Source organism: Camelus dromedarius, chromosome 15 (assembly GCF_036321535.1).
Source record: "Camelus dromedarius isolate mCamDro1 chromosome 15, mCamDro1.pat, whole genome shotgun sequence".
Lineage (NCBI taxonomy): Eukaryota > Metazoa > Chordata > Mammalia > Artiodactyla > Camelidae > Camelus > Camelus dromedarius.
This window is the reverse complement of record NC_087450.1, coordinates 36,940,591-36,954,043: the sequence shown is the minus strand read 5'-3', so window position 1 is coordinate 36,954,043 and position 13,453 is coordinate 36,940,591. Positions and strand designations below refer to the sequence as shown.

Here is a 13,453-nt window from a genome sequence, read left to right as displayed (position 1 = left end):
TTTCCCCACCCCAACTCCAAGACCAGAAAATTAATAGTCCACCTTTATTTTAAGACAAGAAAACTTTTGCTCCTGCATCTTTTTTTTTTTTTTTTGGTAACCACAAGTCAGCTATTGGGTTCGGCCTAGACCTGTGCTGTCCAATACAGTGGCCACTAGTCACAAGTGGCTATTTGTATTTAAGTTAAAATAAAATAAAATTCAGTTTCTGAGTCACACTAGCCACACTTTAAGTGATCAGTGGCCATGTGTACAATTGGCTGCTGCTTTGGACAGTGCTGGACTGGACAGTAGGATAGGGGATGACCGTATCTCATTCATCTATGTGTCTTCAACACCTAGAACACTGTCTCATACGTGGGAGGCACCAACTAAACATTGGTTGATCAACATTGTTGATCTAAATTAAGCTTCTCTTTCACATAGCTCAAGAAATAGAAGCACATGAAACAAAGCATGTGAACTTTGCAACTTATGTCTGCAAGTTTCCCAGAGACTGATCTTACCCATGTTTGAAACGAGATCATTGTAAGATACGATTCGATTTTTCAAACAACTAAACAGCTATAGCTCATTTTGTGCACTGCATGTACCAAAACACATATTATTTAAATTTGCAAATCAACATTTGTATTAAATATGAGAGTCACATTTAATGAAAGTTTTCCTATTGTGAATATTTTTCAAAAGTGAAATTCCTTTCACAAAGTAAGTAGTCACTCTCTTATTTATCTTTAAGAACACCATTATATAAAAATCAGAATTTGCAATGAATTGAGAATTAGACAAACAAAAATAGTTGTATTTAAAGGTGCTATTATAAGTAGCACTTTCGTTGAAAACTTTGTAGGATAAAGTTACTATTATAATTAGAAGTAAATAATCAGCACTGTGTAGCACTTTATTATGTACAAAGCAGTTTCACATAGTTTGCCTCATTTGATTCTCACAGAAACCTCATGAGGTAGGGTAGGTCCTTACTATCTCCATTTGTCAGATGAAGTTTGGAAAGACTAATCTTTTGTCTCTAAATTCCCATCTCTTCATTATACCAATGAGGACATATGAACTATCTATGATGATTAAATTGGAAATGGAACTTTAATTTTTCTGCTGTAATTGGATGGAACTATTTTCCTAGAAATATAATTTTTAAAGCAACATATAATTTGTGTGAGCTAAAATCATTGCTTTACACATCTGAAGATATATATGTACTATATATCGCAACATCTTTTCAGAGGAGGCCTTCAATAAATATTTGTTAAATAAATCAATGAAAAATGAGTTGTCCTGAAAACAGATTGAGCAGACTATATCAAAGTTCAGCTGGGAAGAACAGAACCCATTCTGGTTAGTTTAAGCTGGAAGTATTAATACACTTGACAAGAATAATTGAGAATATTAATGGAGCAATTCTCAAAACCACACCTCAAAACTAAAATACGAAAAGAGCTGTGCTCTTCCTCTTTGAGAAGCCGACAGCTTCCAAAGTACAGCACCACAGCCACTGTCTGGAAGACACCAGAATCAAGAAGCTGCCACTTTCACAGCCAGCTCCAGAATCACCATACCAACTAATCTGAACCAGCAAAATATATGCACTGCCAGTGCTTCCTGATGTTCACAAAGCTGATGACTGAACAATGACACTTCTGATACCTCTGCTACAGAAGAAAAAATTGCCTCTACAACCATGCCTATCAGAGAAACAGCTCTCCAGATTGTACATGGAAGCTTTTGATTATTGAAACCTATATATTTCCATAATAATAGCTGCAACAAAGTCTGGAGGATGTGATTTTTGGTTTACCGGCCCTCAGGCAGTACTTGAAGCTTGAAGGAGGATGAAATGACTTAGGTGCAACCTCCTTATCTTCCACGCACACCTAAAAAAAAAAAATGAACGTTTGGTTTAAGTAGACCATGTGTTTTATTCTGCACATTTATAGAATACTGAAAGATTTTAAATGTATACGAAGCTCCATGATGACAGAAGAGTTATAGGATCATATCTTGGATCCCAAGCAATGCCATTTAGGCACAACTTCTTCCAGGGGAAAAAAACATTTTAATGATGTGCTATTTTGTTAATGTCCAGTAAGTGCAACCTCCCATATCTAGTAGTACTACCCACTATTTTCTAGATCCATACTCTCAAACTTTAATGTGCACATGAATCACCTAGGAATCTTATGTTAATGCAGATTCTAATTCAGTGATAGAGCCTGCGAGTCTGAATTTCTAACAAGCTCCCAGGTGACGCTGATGGTGCTGATGTGAAGACCACATTTTGAATAACAGCATTTTAGATAAGCCATCTCTAACCAGGTCACCCAATGAATGGGGTATGCTGAGAGAAAGATTCCCTTCAACCTTTGGGGCAGCTGGGTGAGACCAGGCGCAGGCACAGCCTCCAGGCCAGATGACTCCAACTTACATCAGTGTGCAATACAAATATTAATATTTTCTATGTGTGCTGTGATGTAGGAAGCATTTGAATAAATGTTTGAATAAATACGTCCAATATTGAGTCTTAGTCAAGTATTGGCCAATATATGTGCTCTTTTTGGAATCTTTTATTAGTAACAATTTTTTTAATAGTAAATATTCTTGCAATGAAGAGAACTGAAGATAGCAATAATCATATCACCAAATTAACTGTTCTAATAAAGACTTAGAAAAGATAGTGCTAATACAGATATTATCTCAATCTGAAAAGCAAAGTCCTAAGATAACTTCAGCTATTCTGCAAATGACAGCAAAATGACCATAGAAAGGGAAAAAAGAGTCAGTCTGCTTGATTGTTTTCATACTACGGTGCTTTTTGAAGAGAAGAAGTGAAAATTTACAAAAACGATACTTGGAAATATTTCTGCATGAACACCAATGTGTGCCTCTGCAGTTCAGACATACTATATACATACATATGTTTGGGGAGTTTTTTTGGTTGTCATTGTTTTGTCCTGCAAACAGTAAGACAAACTCTCGTGCTTGTAAACTAAAGGCAACAGTTCTGCCTAATCAAATTGAGTTCTTTTCACAAGAAGTAACATTTCAACCACTCCTTAAACCTCTTTTATGCCCCCCCACTTCTCAGCCCTATCAACCAACTGGAGATGGAGCACTAAGAGGGTAATTGCTGGGTGAGCAAAGAAGAGAGAGAATCTTGTAACCACCACCTTAACATGGAGAGCAATTTTGTGTGCACTCTGGTATGGGGTTCTAAATGGCCAGGGCACGTCGGGTATTGCATGCCAGGGAAAAGGGTGAAGAAAGCTGAGATCACAAAGATAAACTTCACCTACTGCACAACTTTAAAAGATTAACTCTGCCCAGTGTTGTAGTGAAGAATGACCTCCAGATTATCAAGCCCTTCTCTTAGATATTCAAATATAAGAAAGGGAAGAATGGATTAAAGAAGACAATCTAGAAATGAAACGAAGCATCAAGTCTCTTGATTGCTATTTATTTCCTGGTATTTTGGAGGAATCCAGTTGTGACAAGCCAGGCTTCACAGTTCAATACTGGGACAGAGTCAGTAATTCATAATCTGGTTGACACCATTACCACATCGTGAAAAAATTATTTTTAGACACCCACAGCTACAGATTCAATTCACTTCCTCTGAATTTTCAGCTGGGCATACAGCCACCCAGCTAAAGATTACATTTCTCAGCCTCCTTTGCAGCTAGTCATAGCCGTGTGACAAAGTTCTTGCCAATGGAATATGAGGAGAAATGATGCTGCAACTTATGCACCATTTGCTTAAAAAGAAATTGTTTGACTTGTATGACCTTTCTTTCCCTTTTCACATGCTGGAGTACAGATGGGACACTGAGCTTCCACCTTGCCCAACAGTAAAAATGATACAAGAACAGCAAGATTGAAGGCACCAGGTCCTAGGATGATTTTTGTGGAGCAGCACCACCCCCATGTACTGTGTGCCTTACTTTGGGACTTCTTGTTTATGGCAGTTTGTAGCCTATACATAGCATATCCATGTTAGACCCTCCAGGGAGGGAAATTGGATTGCTGGAAACTCCAGTTTGAAAAAATACGTTATATATTCTTTTATACTTTTCAGCTTTTGTGCCATGTGTATGTATTCTCTAGTTATTAAAAATTCACTGATCAATTTTTAATGTCTTTGTGTCTCTTAAATTAAACAAAAACCAGTGTTATCTTGCTAGAGAGTGCTTTTTATCCTGGCTGAGAGGAAGAGCTATGTGTTTGTTCCCAGACCTTCAATATATTGGCTTCTACCACCAATGTTAGGAGATATTTCTAGCAGAGTCTGATAACAAGAGCTATAATCTTTAAATCATCGAGTATAATGATAATTATAAAAACCAATCACAACATAAATGCTAATGGTTTTATGGGAACACAATCTATGCTGTCATCTGTCCCCATAAAGTCAGTCAGATCAGTTAGTCTCTTCATGTGTTACTCCTACCCTTGTCTGTCCATTCAACAATTGTTTATAAGGTACATTTTCAACCTGATGCTGGGATGGGCACTAAAGATATGAAGATGAATAAGGCACCATCACAACCCTTTCCTCCAGGAACATAAATATGGGTAAAGCGATATCTGCTCTGCTCCTAAAATCATATCGTCTATTCAGAAAGCTAAAACTCAGATGTAATCCTCCCCCAGCACCATTACTTCCCACTTACAAAACTATAGCATTAGAAACTGTAGTTACAAGCAAACTTTAATTCTCTTTAATAAACCGTTAATAATGAATGTGTTTTGCCAAAGCTAACGTTTATAAGTTTCCTATACCAAGTTTAAGAGCCATTAAAATGATAATACCCTTTATCAAAGTAATTTTACTTGTGAAAATTTAAGTTTAACCCAAGCAAATTTAGAAGCCATATGTATGAAGATGTTCATAACAGTATCTATGATATCTGAGTGGGTAAATCATTAAATGAACTATGATTGTCAAATAGATAAAGGGATAATTACAAGAATCTTATGACAAAAATAAGATTATTTAGCAAAGTTTTGAAAAGCATAATACAAACGTGTGTGTGTGTACAAGGGCTTCTCAACCTTGACACTATTGACATTTTGGATTGGATAATTCTTTTTTGAAGAGTTACACATTGTAGTATGTTTAGCATCATCCTTGGCCTTGCCAACAACGTACACCTGCCCATATTAGGGACAATCAAAAATGTCTCCATTCATTTCCAACTGTTTCCAGAGGGGCAAAATTGCCCCTGGTTGAGAATCCTTATTAGATGAACTATATGGTTAGTGTATATTCTGTGATTGTAGTTATATATAGCACACACACATATATATAGATAGATATAGATATAGACAAAGCTGGAAGGAAATTTGAAAAAATTTAAAGGCATTTTAAATAGGATGTTGAAGGTTTTGAAGCTTTTAAGCATTCTCTGTAACATTTTTGCAATAAAGATATTAAGGCAATAAAAATGAAAGTGAGTACCATTATGATTCACAAACTTCTAAGGAGTTTTAGTCTTTAAAGATTATTGGACATTTTATTATTAGAGATAATTTTTATTTCCCCACTATAAGCATATCATCAAAAGAAACTTTATTTAGATGGTTGAAAAATCATTTTTTAAGAAACCGTAAAGCCAAATTGATATATGATTCAGATGGGAAAGAAGGACAGAATGACTCATTAATACTGCACGTGATTCTTATTCTGCAGAATGCTTCTTGGACTTAGCCCACGTTCAGGATTGCCACTGATTTCAAAAGAAACTCTGTACAAGAAAAAAGTGATTTCAGAATTATTTCATCACCGATCCCCATCACTGGATTTGAGTAAGAACTTAATGTATGTTTGGTTTCAATGGGAAAGTTACTGAAAACATTTTGACAATGCCCTATTTTGTAAAAGATGTATTAGGGATTATAGCATCTAACATTTGCAGAATACATCGTTCATTCTCTCATTTAATGGAAGTGAGCACAAGAAATAAAACTTCAGTCATGAACATGTGCTGAGTAACACAGCAAGTATAGAATATAAAACAAAGTGTAGGCTACTCTAACACTGTAGGATTGAGAAAGAATAAAACCATTGTCAACATTTATATAGCCATTCTGTTCCCTGCTCCATTAGAACAGATGATTAAAAACTTTTTTTTGCCTTTTCTTTCTTTTATTGAAGTATAGCTGGTATATAATGTTGTGTCAATTTCTGGTGTACATCGTAGTGATTCAATTATTCATATGTGTGTGTGTGTGTATATGTGTATATTCCTTTTCATATTCTTTTCATTATAGGCTATTACAATGTATTGAATATAGTTCCCTGTGCTATACAGTAGGACCTTGTTGTTTATCTTTGTTTATCTAGATTATATATAGTAGTATCTTCAAATCCCAAACTCCCAATTTAACCCTTCACCCCCCCACTTCCCCCACTAGTAACCATAATTTTGTTTTCTTCTGTGAGTCTATTTCTGTAAAAACTATTTTTGAAAGTCTCAATGACATTATTCTGAAAAGCAATCTATCTGAGAAGCAGGTGACCCCGTGGACCTACACTTTGGCAGAGAGGTTGATGGTTGATGGATACCCTCTCCTGTTCTGAGGCATATATTTGAATCTGTAAACAAACACAGAGGTGTTTGACTTTTGACTTAGAGAGTTATGCCTGGAGGTTTGGGCGATTTGAAAGCTGAGGAAGAAAGGAAAAGAGAGATGATTGTGAACAAGAATCTGGAGAGAGTAGAGTGGAAGGCATGGCCTCTCACCCCTCCACCTCTGCTCCACCCTGCCTACTTGATCCTGTGGACTCATTAGATCTCTCAAGTGTTTGAATCAGAAGCTGAGGAAACTCTCATGATACTTTGTCAGACTGGTTATATACGGTACTATTTTGAGACCCAGGTAATAAAGAACAGAGTGGACAGGGGGCATTGTCTTCACTTCTGAATAGGTGGAGCAAAGCAAGTACAGCCAGTGCTGTACAGGTGGAGCAGCAGAGAAGCAGAATTTACATGGCAGGCCTCAGAACAGATTTTGAACAAGGGGCTTCTTCCGGGAAAGTGGACCACCACAGGAACGTGAGCAGATTTCTTTCTAAGCACATGCAAGAAACCCACTCAAAACTCCTGAATTAACTGGTGAAGATTTTGTGAGGGGAAGTTATTGAAGTCTTTTAGGTGGGCATGTCTTGTTGATAGGATTTTTTTGGTTCCCATGGGCTAACTAGGTGTGGAAACATTCAGACTGTATCTGATTTACAAAAAATAACTTGCCAGTTCCCAGCTTTATATTCCATAATATTCCTTACTTTATAAAATAAATATTTCAGAAAATTTGACTATCTTCTAAAACCCTATTTCCTCATAGGTAGCCATTTTTAGGTATCACTTAGATACACAGTAACCATTATATTCTTCTCCAGTCAGGGAAAAAAAAACAGGTTTAAAAAGTTTTGATAAAGAAGGGCATTGAGATGAAGGCTAGGTTGGAGAAGGCTGGGCATTGACAAGCCAATAGGGGTACTTCCCCATTCTAAAATTATTCCTTCACTGGAAGCCACTGCCATGGTCTCATGTTCCAAACTATACCAAATTTTTAAGCTCATATTTATGAAACCTAAAGAATGATGCTTTAATAACATCATTTTGCAGGTACTATAATCATCATGCTAAATTAACATTAACTTAATGTTACTTAGAACAAGTTAATTCCATGTTTATTCCAGAAAATTAGAATGTTTTATATTGAATGATGCAGTCTCTGTTAGGGACCATGCGGGCTAGCACACAAAATAAGACTCTACTCCATCAGGGGTAAATAAACCTGTAATGGACATCCCCCGTTTTTAACAGTCTTTTCCTTCTCCTTATAACAGAGCTCTTCTTTCCTGTAAGGAACTCAACTCAGTATCTTAGTTGGGGCTGAACTCTCAATCAGGGCTACATGACCATCATCACAAGAGTGCACAAGGGCCAGGCCAGACCAACCAGAATTCTTCATACCCTTCGTGTCATTACTTGTTTCAGAGATATATGTGACCTAGCAGAACATATCAGAATCACCTTAAGGCTTTTTTGAAAGAGCTATCGGGAAAGGCTATTCTTTTTTGCTGGATTTGCTAAGCTGGGAGCATAAACATCCGCGACTTGAGAAACCCAGAATGAAACTGCAAGAGACAAGTAGAGCTAGGGTATAGGGGAGCAGCCCTAATAACTTCATTTGAGCCTCTGATTCCAGTGATATCTGAAGCTCATTCCATGTTACCTCCTCTTTCTTTTCCTACCATCTGCTCTGGAGCAGTAGGCTCAATTGCTCCAATCCCAGACTAACTTACCCCACTCACCAGGAGTAAAAACTGTCACTATTTTCCAGTGCTGAATTCCTAGGGTTTCATTACAGGAATTGGTGCCAATGAAACAACTGTTGAGGCAAATAAGAATATGCAAGCACATAATTCGTTATCTTCATTAACTTTGACTAAAGTCAGCGAGAAAGATAACAGGTTGAAAATATCTAGAAGCTCTCTCAAGCCCACATGGTCTAGATAATCCTTCTTACAAACAGAAATTATTTTCCTCATAATATTACTCTTATCTGTGATCAAATCACTTAAAAAACTCCTCTGTAGATAGTTTCCCAAGGTTCAGTTAGCCAGACGACCTGTGACTTTGCCCCTGCTTGTTATTTGCTTCATTTGTATGTGGTCTTTGTCATTATCGAAAAGAGGGTGTTCTTTTGCCAGAACACCTGTTGGGAAGGAGTGCGTCACAAGTTGAGTGAAGTTTGAACTACACCAGGTTCAATTCCCACTGTCTTCTTTGCTGCCTTGCTTCTGTGTTCACAAAAGCATAGGCATTCTGCAGTTTCTACATATTTCTCTTCTTGTTTTGTGTCCTTCCAAAACTTCTAGCTGACATGTTCACTTTGTCCTGAATTTATTCATTTAATTTGTTTTACTTATCCTAATTAATGTAGATAGTTTGTGTTCCTCCTACATAATAGATTATTTCTCTGAATTTCTCTTTTAGACCAAAATTGTTCATTCAGCCTCCTGAGCCTCCCAACTTGCATGAGCCAATAAATTTTTCTTTTGCTTAAGCCTGTTTGCACAGGGTTTCTTTCACTAAAAAGTTATTCAAGTTCCTGCCACAATCTGCTCAACTATTAAACCTTTCTCGGGGGGGTTTATTCCTCCTACTTATAGTGAGCCAATTATTGGGATGCTCACTACCATAATTCCTGGGATTGAAAATCAACTTAACTAGATAAAGGGAGGAAAACATGGCAGAGTGACCACATGCCTGTTCCTCCTCTCAAGCACCAATAAAATAACAGTAAAGGAATATATGGTTAAAAAAAAAAAAAAAAAGACACTACCCCCAACAAGTTGGAGAGAAGACAGAAAGAATACTCAACAAACTAATAGAAGATGGAAAGTAATAACCAATTTAATAGAAGAGAGGCAGTTGCAATCTAAGTATCTCAGAAGAGAATTCCAATGAATAATGAACTAGAAACTAAAAGTCTCAGTGTTTGGAGGCTCAAAAGGTAGAAATGAGGATGTGACTCTAAAATTAGTGGGATTGGTGGATTATATGTGTGGAAAATGGTTGAACCTCTAGTCCTAGGTCCCCTTCCAACTTTAAGCAGCCAGATAAATATCCACTCACCACTGCACAGGAGAATGGAGGTTCATACATGAAAGAAAGTAACCCACAAGGCTCTGGACTTGAAGACTAAGCCACATGCAGAGCAAAGACAAATCATAGAGTTATAAACTGGTGTGTTATGTAAGAAGCTATAGACTGAACTGTGGAAGCTTCAGGTGTGTCCCTTTCCTGCTCCTAGAATGCCAGCAGCCACGCATATACCTGGCCCCAACCCCTGCCCAGTCAATTAGAGATTCTCCTCTACAGAGACTTGACAGTCCCAAAAAAGACACTCCAGACACTGGCAGTAGAGAATCTCCCAGTTATAAGGCTGGTTCACTACCCAATCATCCTACAGCAAAGTCCTTCAGGCAACAAACCTCGTCAATGTACCCAGAGTTTCCAAAGAACATTTTTAAAAGTTAGTCTTAAAAATTAATGGCCAGCCAAGGAATCCAGACGTTTGAGAAAAACATGGTAAAAGGAAAGACATATCACAAAACAGAGAAAAATGAAACTCAGGTTTTCGAAGCCAGAGAGTTATTGACCCTGGAAAGAGCAAAGTCTAGTTACAAACACTGCTTGTGAGGATATTTGATCAGCGGAATTAGTGTTACTATGCCCACAAAGTCTCATGTCAGCTAGGATTACATTTAGTAGCTAGTAACAGAAAGCCAGACTACTATGGCTTAAACAAATAGTCTGTTTTTCTCAAATAACAAGAAAGAAGTAGCAGGCATTTGTTCAATATCTCAGTTATGTCAGAGATGGCACCCTTGTGATTTTCTCACTCTTTCCTTCATGGCCCGAGATGGTTGTTGCACTTTCAGGCACCATATACTGTTCAAGGCAGGACAGGGAAGGAAGGGGCCAAATACGGAGCCAGCTATGTCTGACTTCATTGTATCATCTTATTGCCAGAAGCACATCACACCACTACCTCCACTGCCATCACCATTTTGCCTGGGACACTCATATTGACTCTGGGATGAGCCATTGCTGCCTTAACAAAATCAAGATTATCCCAACAAGAAAGAAGAGGGAAATGTTCTTTGATTAGGTAACTAGCAGTGTCTATTACAGTATTCAAATTAAAATTGCTTCTCTGGAATGTACACTTTCATAGAGCTTGTTATATAATGTCTGAAAAGGCCATAAATGATTTTTAGGTGGCAATGTATCAGAAGAAAGGTCTAGAAAAAGTTCTTGAAAGTAAAGGTGGAGATGCTGGTGTCTTTCTTCTACACCACAGAGTTTAGTCTTTCTATAGCTGATATCACTTAATTATTCCTGTAACAAGGAATCCAGGAAGAATCCACATTGCCACAAAAATATGCAACTGAGACAATTCCCTAAATTTACATAACTTTTTCAGCCTTATTTCTCCCCTGTAACTTAAATTTTGAAGTTTCTACATACTTTCTTGCATATGATGAATGTTGGCTCACCAACAGCATCAAGAACAGCACCATCATAACTGCTGTAAGAAAATTATAAATGAATACATGTAATTAATATCTACAATAAGTTCCAAAAGTGGCTACAAGAAGCATACCATAGGCTTAAATATGAACTTGTTCTTCATCAAATCTCCCATACTCATGTCTAACATACCCTGTAATAAAACTTTGTTCAGCTCTATCCTGCTAGAACTCAAGCTCCAAACGATCTTTGCAGGGATCTTTGTTTTGTTTCTATCAACAGGGCCTAGAACAGCACCTGGGACATAGTATTAATAAATATTTATTAATTAAATATAAATAATAATAAATATTTATTAATTAAATGAATGAATCTATCTGTCTTCCTCTTTTCTCCCTGCTTCCCTAGTCTACCTCCTACTTCTTTTGAAGAGGAAAACCACATGTTAGGCATGTGAAGGACTTCACTGAAAAAGGTAGAATTGCACCCTAGTTCCTAATCTATGCTAAAATATCTTCACATTGTCCAACCAGATAAAGGATATTATAAATCATATAGAGGCAGCTGAATGTCTAGAATTTTTTTATTACACCCAGAAAAATATGATGAAGAAAAAGAACTTGCATAGGTTTTACCTGCATGTAAAAAGCATGTTGTCATGGTTGTTTATGAATGGATCCATAGTGACCACTACTGTTGGCAAAGCTCTTCTCTTCTTTTTTATTTTAATTTTTTAAAATTGAAGTATAGTTGATTTACTATCTTGTATTAGTTTCTGGTATACAGCATAATGATCCAGTTATACATATATATATTCTTTTTCATTATAAGTTATTAAAAGATATTGAATATAGTTCCCTGTGATATACAGAAGGACCTTGTTGTTTATTTAGTTTATAAATAGTAGTTTGTATCTACTAATCCCAAACTCTTAATTTATCTCTCCCCCTCTTTTCTGTTTGGTAACCATACATTTTCTCTCTGTGAGTCTCTTCCTGTTTTGTAGATAAGTTCATTTGTATCATTTTTTAGATTCTATAAGTGATATCATATGATATCTGTCTTTCTCTGTCTGATTTACTTCACTTAGTATAATAATCTCTAGGTCCATTCATGTTCCTGCAAATGGCATTATCTCATTCTTTTTTATGGCTAAGTAATATATATATAAAATGTCACAACTTCTTTATCCAGCCATCTTTGATGGACATTTAGGTTGCTTCCATGTCTTGGCTATTGTAAATAGTGCTGCTATGAACATTGGGGTGCATGAGTCTTCAAATTAGAGTTTTCTCCAGATATATGCTCAGGAGTGGGATTGCAGGATCATATGGTAACTCTATTTTTAGTTTTTTAAGGAATCTCTATACTGTTTTCCATAGTGGCTGCACCAAATTACATTCCCACCAATAGTGTAGGAGGGTTCCCTTTTCTCCGCACCCTCTTCAGCATTTATTGTTTATGGACTCTTTAATGATGGCCATCCTGCCTGGTGTGAGGTGATACCTCATTGTAGTTTTGATTTGCATTTCTCTGATAATTAAGAGATATTGAGCATCTTTTCCTGTGCTTTGGCCATCTGTATGTCTGTATGTCTTCTTGGAGAAATATCTGTTTAGATCTTCTGCCAATTTTTGGATTGGGTTGTTTATTGTTACTGAATTGTATGAGCTGTTTGTATATTCTGGAAATTAAGCCCTTGTCAGTCACATTATTTGCAAATATTTTTCCCCATTCCATAGGTTGTCTTTTAATTTTGTTTATATTTTCCTTTGCTGTGCAAAAGTTTGTAAGTTTGATTAGGCCTTATTTATTTTTGCTTTTATTTCTATTGCCTTGGGAGACTGACCTAGGAAAACATTGCTACAATTTATGTCAGAGAATGTTTTGCCTATATTCTCTTCTAGGAAATTTATGGTGTCCTGTCTTAGATTTAAGTCTTTATGCCATTTTGAGTTTATTTTTGTATATGGTATGAGGGGGTATTCTAACTTCATTGATTTATAGGCAGCTATCCAGCTTTCCCAACACCACTTGCTGAAGAGACTCTTTTCTCCATTGCATATTCTTCCTCCTTTGTCAAAGATTAATTGACCGCAGGTGTATGGGGCTCCTGTCTTCTTTAGGCTTAAGTTTAAGGAGGAGGGAGTGGGGTGATGAAGACAGAAGACTAATTAGGACACAGGTCTGAAGCAAGACTTTTTTAAACAATCGTTTTGATGTAACCAGGTGAAAATGGTCCTGTATAAGTATAAAATCACTATTTTTAAAAAGCTCCAAGTAATGAATTCAACAGACCCTCTTGACCTTAGCCTATCCCCTATCAGCATTATTACTAAGACACTATTTACAAATTTAATGGGTTTTTTGGAATTGAGAATAAAGGATCCTAT

General features: G+C 36.7%; 1 protein-coding gene across 2 annotated transcripts in view; it reads left to right on the top strand.

The window, feature by feature from the left end:
- The window catches only part of GALM (galactose mutarotase), a 95,199-nt gene that overhangs the window by 801 nt on the left and 80,945 nt on the right, over positions 1–13,453 (top strand). The window contains exon 2 of one of the 2 annotated variants that reach the window (XM_010997256.3): positions 5,702–5,817. The gene's annotated coding sequence lies outside the window, so the exon portion shown is untranslated. Of the gene's footprint in view, positions 1–5,701; positions 5,831–13,453 lie in introns of both variants that reach the window. The other variant, XM_064494572.1, reaches the window with a different exon arrangement.